Consider the following 7719-nt stretch of genomic DNA (forward strand, 5'->3'; position numbering starts at 1 on the left):
TAGGGTGGTGTAACCCTCAAAGTGCGCTCCACAAACAATAAAAAAATTCTTCTTTTTTTTCTGTCTTTGAGAATTGTGTGGGCTGTAGCAGCAGCTGCATCCTTAAAGCAGCAGCGACAAGCGTGCATCTGTCTGTTAAAGGGTGGTGTAACCCTCAAACTGCGCTCCACAAACAATAAAACAATTCTTTTTTTCTGTCTTTGTGAAATGTGTGGGCTGTAGCTGCACCTGCATCCTTAAAGCAGCAGTGACAAGCGTGCGTCTGTCTGTTAAAGGGTGGTGTAACCCTCAAAGTGCGCTCCACAAACAATAAAAAAATTATTCTTTTTTTTCTGTCTTTGTGAAATGTGTGGGCTGTAGCCGCACCTGCATCCTTAAAGCAGCAGCGACAAGCATGCATCTGTCTGTTAAAGGGTGGTGACACCCTCAAAGTGTGCTCCACAAACAATAAAAAAATTCTTCTTTTTTTTCTGTCTTTGTGAAATGTTTTGGCTGTAGACGCACATGCATCCTTAAAGCAGCAGCGACAAGCATGCGTCTATCTGTTAAAGGGTGGTGTAACCCCCAAAGTCCGCACCACAAACAATGAAAATTTTTTTTTTTTTTTTGTCTTTGTGAAATTTGTGGGCTGTAGCTGCACCTGCATCCTTAAAGCAGTAGCGACAAGCGTGCGTCTGTCTGTTTAAGGGTGGTGTTACCCTCAAAGTGTTCTCCACAAACAATAAAAAATGTCTTCTTTTTTTTTCTCTTTTTAAAATGTGTGGGCTGTAGCCGCACATGCATCCTTACAGCAGCAGCGACAAGCGTGCGTCTGACTGTTAAAGGGTGGTGTAACCCTCAAAGTGCGCTCCACAAACAATAAAAAAATTCATCTTTTTTTTCTGTCTTTGTGAAATGTGTGGACTGAAGCTGCACCTGCATCCTTAAAGCAACAGCGACAAGCATGCGTCTGTCTGTTAAAGGGTGGTGACACCCTCAAAGTGTGCTCCACAAACAATAAAAAAATTCATCTTTTTTCTGTCTTTGTGAATTGCGTGGGCTGTAACCACACCTGCATCCTTAAAGCAGCAACGACAAGCGTGTGTCTGTCTGTTAAAGGGTGGTGTAACCCTCAAAGTGTTCTCCACAAACAATAAAAAAATTCTTCTTTTTTTCTGTCTATGTGAAATGTGTGGGCTGTAGCCGCACCTGCATCCTTAAAGCAGCAGCGACAAGCATGCGTCTGTCTGTTAAAGGGTGGTGTAACCCTCAAAGTGCGCTCCACAAACAATAAAAAAATTCTTCTTTTTTTTCCCTGTCTTTGTGAATTGTGTGGGCTGTAGCCGCACCTGCATCCTCAAAGCAGCAGCGACAAGCGTGCGTCTGTCTGTTAAAGGATTACATCGGTGACAGCATCCAAGTAGGCATGTCAGACAGTCCGTACATGTACTGGCAAGAAAAAAAGGCAATTTGGAGGCCCCTGTACAAACTGGCTCTATTTTATCTGAGTTGCCCCCCCTCCAGTGTGCACTCCGAAAGAGTGTTTAGTGCAGCTGGGAACCTTGTCAGCAAAAGACGTAGGAGGTTGCTTCCACAAAATGTGGAGAAGATGATGTTCATAAAAATGAATTATCAACTTTTCCAGGGAGACCAGCCTCCAGACCGTACAAGGGGACCTGTGGTGGTGGATTCCAGCAGGGATGAATTAATACTCTTTGAGGATGAGGATGTACACAACAATGAAGAGGGTGAGGAATCGGTGAATGAGGAGGATGAGGACGACATCTTGCCTCTGTAGAGCCAGTTTATGCAGGGCCAGATTAATTGCCAGCTTGTTTTGTGGGGGCCCAAACGAACCAATAATTTCAGCCACAGTCGTGTGGCAGACCCTGGTGCTGAAATGATTGGTTTGTTAAAGTGTGCATGGCCTGTTTATACAACATAAGGGTGGGTGGGAGGGCCCAAGGACAATTCCATCTTGCACCTCTTTTTTTTCTTTGCATTATGTACTGTTTGGGGCCTAGTTTTTCAAACTGCCATCCTGTCTGCCACTGCAGTGTCACTCCTAGATGGGCCACTTGTTTGTGCCGCCCACTCGTGTCGCTTAGCATAGTCATCCATCTACCTCGGTGCAACCTTTTGGACATAAAAACACTATTGTGAGGTGTGAGGTGTTCAGAATAGACTGGAAATGAAGGTTATTGAGGTTAATAATAGCATAGGAGCAGAAAAACCCACAAATTCTGTGATTTTAGCTGTTTTTATGCTTTTTTTAAAAAAAATACAGATCCAAAACACCGAAGGGTGGTTTTGGCAAAACCAATCCAGATCCAAAACACGAAGAAAGATCTAGATCCAAAACTCAAAACACGAAAAGTGGCCGGTGCACACCCCTAATGTATATACAAATATGGTATAAATCTGGCTACACAGCCATTACACTCAAATGAGATGGATCTCTTCTATGGGTATGCCCAGAACAACCCGTTTCATAGATGGGGGAAAACAAGAGGCTTACTTCTCAGAATTGCCTGGATATATGATAAGATGCTCAGGGTCTGTGTTTTTAAAACATTGGTAAATATTGTATAATCTTTAATGATCCATAATAGTAGCTTTTTAATGGTCATTTGGTATTCATCATCATGTTTTAGATTCATAGGCACTGTTCCACATTTTTTTTCTTGATACATCTAATTCCTGGGGGCAATATAGAATATATCCACTTGGTAGCATATATATCGCTATTGATCTTGGGTCCATGTCAGTATACTGTAACTGTCTATATGGAATCAAGAAATAATTATTTCTTTTTTTTGAAATTGCACTGATAAAGAAAAAATAAACATTTTAATATATATTTAATGAAGTGGTAAGTGGTGTTTTTGGGGAGTCATTTATTCAAATTATATATATATATATTAGGGATGTGCAGGCTCGGTTCTACTCGGTTCCGTTCGGTTCTTTTTACCGGATCTTATTGGGTTTCAGCTGTCACGAGTTTTGGATAGCCAATAAGATTCAGTAAAAAGAACCGAACGGAACCGAGTAGAACCGAGCCTGCACATCCCTAATATATATATATATATATATATATATATATATATATATTTATAAAAAACCACATAATGTCCACACTCACGTCTTACTAAACTACAATGCTGGGGTAGCTGACCAAAGCAAGGTAAAAACCTTGCCAAAAGACAATCTCCAAAAAAAACGTACAGCCATCGACGTTTCGGTCCAGTCCAAGGACCTTTGTCTAGATGCATCTTGACAAAGGTCCTTGGACTGGACCGAAACATCAATGGCTGTACGATTTAACTTGATCTAAATAAAATCAATATTTTATGAAGCCAGGTGAGTGCACCCTCATTTTTTGGAGATTATATACATTTATATATTTATTTTTATTGTGTGTATTTGTTATGTTTTACTTCTTGATATAATGAGCAAGGGACTTAAGAAACGCTGTGCATTATACTGTGATTATTAGGGTGACAAACTTGCCATTGTTTTAAAGGTTGAGCAAGAGGCAATCTGACCATTTATTTTAATTTTTTAATTGGCTTATTAAATAGAAAATATTATATCTTTTTCTTTCTTTAGCCAATGTAGTGCAGATATATTATGGAGAGATGGAAGTGTTACCTACTGTATGTAGCATAGTAATACTCACCGAATCCTGGACATCCTCAGAAATGCAGAGTGGAGGCAATGGAACAATGAATTGCATTGTTTGCCATCTCCTCGCTCTCTGAATCTCTGTCTCAATGTTAGGAATTTAATTAAATTCTATCTAATACAGAACATGAATCATTTCGGAACATGTTTTACTTTTTCCATTCTGAGAACCAGTCACCTCACTCTCCCCCATCTTCCCACAGACTGTCACACGTCTTCTTGCTCCTGGGGCACAAAACATAGTAGCAGAAATACAGTATAATCACATAAATAATAAAAATGTATAGTGGTTCTAAAACCTGTGTGTCCACAATTTAAGATACAGTATATTAACCTAGTTCAGAGGTTCCCAAACACGGTCCTCAAGGCTCCCTAACAGTTCAGGTATTAGAAATATCCATGCTTGACCACAGGTGACTTAATTAGTACCTCAGTCAATTTGATTTAAACACCTGTGCTCAACCATGGATATCTCTAATACCTGAACTGTTGGAGAGACTTGAAGACTTGTTTGGGAACCTCTGACCTAGTCACAACAAGACTAACATTGCAGCAATATATGTATCCCTGTCCCCTCTGGAAGCTCTCTTTTTCAAATTCCAATCCCATAAATTTTATATGTTTTAAATATCCCGGTTATATAAACATCAAATGTATGTTTGATTAATTTCTAAGAACCTCTGGCTCACCAAACCTGACCCCCATCTCCCAATTGTCCCTACATAGCGCAATCCTCATGGACATATCTTTTATGTGGGTAATCATATAATTGTTAATTTACAGATGTGTCCTGCTACATCTTTGCTGCAAATGCAGCAAATCACGTCAAGCATAGCGAGGCATGCGCCTGTGAGTGGATACGCTCACTGCGTTCACACCCCTGCCTTCATAGGATTGCATGGTGCGAACACAGAGTGCGCCATAGAGTACCGTAGCATATGCTGCTGCAGGTAATTGCAAGGCTCGATGCGTGCACACATTTGTAGCATGATTGGCAATGATGTAGCAGAACACATCTCTATTTAACATGATACCTCTAAAAACCAATATTAAAACTGTAAACTATGGGCCTGATTCAGAGCTGAACGCTCTGACCAGAGCGCTCGCTCTCAATCAGGGCCATCCCAGCTAAATTTGGAGCGGCCTCCTGACCACCCACAGCTTATGCGAGCGGCCAAAAAGATGGTCGCGATGGTGAAGACCATCGCGACCATCGGGCTTGCGATGAGACCATGCGGTAGGGTCTCGCTTCCACAAGCCCAGGAGTGATTTTGGCTCTACCAGAGCCAAAATCACTCCCACTGACATCATTACTGATGTCAGTTGGGCCGGACTCAGATGGTAGGCGTTCCCATGGGAACGCCTCTGCCTGGCAGTCATACCCCCAGCACGCCCACTAAAGGGGGCGTGCTGTCAATCAACATCGACAGCACGCCCCCTTTGGTGCGAGACCCGGAGCGACGGGCGCTCCCTCCGTCGTGCGCATGCGCAGTGGGGCAACATCGACCCGTTTGCGAGCGTCCTTTGCTCGCGAACGGGTCTGAATTACCCCCTATGATCACTTGAGGACATAAACTACAATATCTACATTCACATCTGCTATGTGGTTTAATGGACGTATACTTATTATTCCTTGACAGGGCCATATTTACAAAGCAGTGACTTATGCAAGCTGCCAAATCTCAGCCGGTTGGAGCTGAAAGTTTAAAGCGGCACTAATTTTAAGTAGGGGTGAGCGGGTTCGGATTTCTGAAATCCGAACCCCCCCAAGCCCCCCCGATCCGAGTCCGATCCGAGTCAGGCTCGACTTTTCCCGCCTAACTCGGATCTGAAATCGAGGCAAAACGTCATCATCCCGCCTTCCGAGTCTCGCGGGTTTTGGATCCTATATAAGGTACCCGCGTCGGCGCCATTTTCTCACTCGGCTGTGGATAGTGAAGAGGGAGGGTGGGAGTTAGGGCTGTGTAGTGTAGTGTAGTGTAGTGTAGTGTAGTGTAGTGCTGCTGTTGTCCACTACTTCAAAGTCCATAGGGGCTGGCTGTGTTGTGCTGTGCTGCTGTTGTTAATAGGGGCTGTGTCCACTACTTCAAAGTCCATAGGGGCTGGCTGGACTGTGTTGTGCAGTCAGTTCTCCATAGGGGCTGTGTCCACTCCAAAGTCCTGTGCAGTGTCCCAGTCCTAAAGGAGTGCTGTAGTGTTGTCCAGGGGGTGCTCTGTCCATCTGGGGTGCTCCCCCCAAGTGCTAAAAAAATAATATATTTTCTGTGTTTGTGAATTGTGTGCGCAGTAGCCGCACGTGCATCAACAAAGTAGTGCCAAGCGTGCGCCTGTGTCATAAGTAAAGGGCCGGCTGGCTTGACCGTTAAGGGTGCTGTAACCCCCGAAAGTACACTCCAGTCCAAACCAAAAAAAAAATTATTTTCTGTGTTTGTGAATTGTGTGCGCAGTAGCCGCACGTGCATCAACAAAGTAGTGCCAAGCGTGCGCCTGTGTCATAAGTAAAGGGCCGGCTGGCTTGACCGTTAAGGGTGCTGTAACCCCCGAATGTACACTCCAGTCCAAACCAAAAAAAAAATTATTTTCTGTGTTTGTGAATTGTGTGCGCAGTAGCCGCACGTGCATCAACAAAGTAGTGCCAAGCGTGCACCTGTGTCATAAGTAAAGGGCCGGCTGGCTTGACCGTTAAGGGTGCTGTAACCCCCGAAAGTACACTCCAGTCCAAACCAAAAAAAAAATTATTTTCTGTGTTTGTGAATTGTGTGGGCAGTAGCCGCACGTGCATCAACAAAGTAGTGCCAAGCGTGCACCTGTGTCATAAGTAAAGGGCCGGCTGGCTTGACCGTTAAGGGTGCTGTAACCCCCGAAAGTACACTCCAGTCCAAACCAAAAAAAAAATTATTTTCTGTGTTTGTGAATTGTGTGGGCAGTAGCCGCACGTGCATCAACAAAGTAGTGCCAAGCGTGCGCCTGTGTCATAAGTAAAGGGCTGGCTGGCTTGACCATTAAAGGGTGCTGTAACCCCCGAAAGTACACTCCAGTCCAAACCAAAAAAAAATTATTTTCTGTGTTTGTGAATTGTGTGCACAGTAGCCGCACGTGCATCAACAAAGTAGTGCCAAGCGTGCGCCTGTGTCATAAGTAAAGGGCCGGCTGGCTTGACCGTTAAAGGGTGCTGTAACCCCCGAAAGTACACTCCAGTCCAAACCAAAAAAAAATATTTTCTGTGTTTGTGAATTGTGTGCGCAGTAGCCGCACGTGCATCAACAAAGTAGTGCCAAGCGTGCACCTGTGTCATAAGTAAAGGGCCGGCTGGCTTGACCGTTAAGGGTGCTGTAACCCCCGAAAGTACACTCCAGTCCAAACCAAAAAAAAAATTATTTTCTGTGTTTGTGAATTGTGTGCGCAGTAGCCGCACGTGCATCAACAAAGTAGTGCCAAGCGTGCGCCTGTGTCATAAGTAAAGGGCTGGCTGGCTTGACCATTAAAGGGTGCTGTAACCCCCGAAAGTACACTCCAGTCCAAACCAAAAAAAAAATATTTTCTGTGTTTGTGAATTGTGTGCGCAGTAGCCGCACGTGCATCAACAAAGTAGTGCCAAGCGTGCGCCTGTGTCATAAGTAAAGGGCCGGCTGGCTTGACCGTTAAAGGGTGCTGTAACCCCCGAAAGTACACTCCAGTCCAAACCAAAAAAAATTATTTTCTGTGTTTGTGAATTGTGTGCGCAGTAGCCGCACGTGCATCAACAAAGTAGTGCCAAGCGTGCGCCTGTGTCATAAGTAAAGGGCCGGCTGGCTTGACCGTTAAGGGTGCTGTAACCCCCGAAAGTACACTCCAGTCCAAACCAAAAAAAAAATTATTTTCTGTGTTTGTGAATTGTGTGCGCAGTAGCCGCACGTGCATCAACAAAGTAGTGCCAAGCGTGCGCCTGTGTCATAAGTAAAGGGCCGGCTGGCTTGACCGTTAAAGGGTGCTGTAACCCCCGAAAGTACACTCCAGTCCAAACCAAAAAAAAAAATATTTTCTGTGTTTGTGAATTGTGTGCGCAGTAGCCGCACG

This window comes from Taudactylus pleione, unplaced genomic scaffold, assembly GCF_031769625.1.
Source record: "Taudactylus pleione unplaced genomic scaffold, aTauple2 ptg000535l, whole genome shotgun sequence".
Classification (NCBI taxonomy): Eukaryota; Metazoa; Chordata; class Amphibia; order Anura; family Myobatrachidae; genus Taudactylus; species Taudactylus pleione.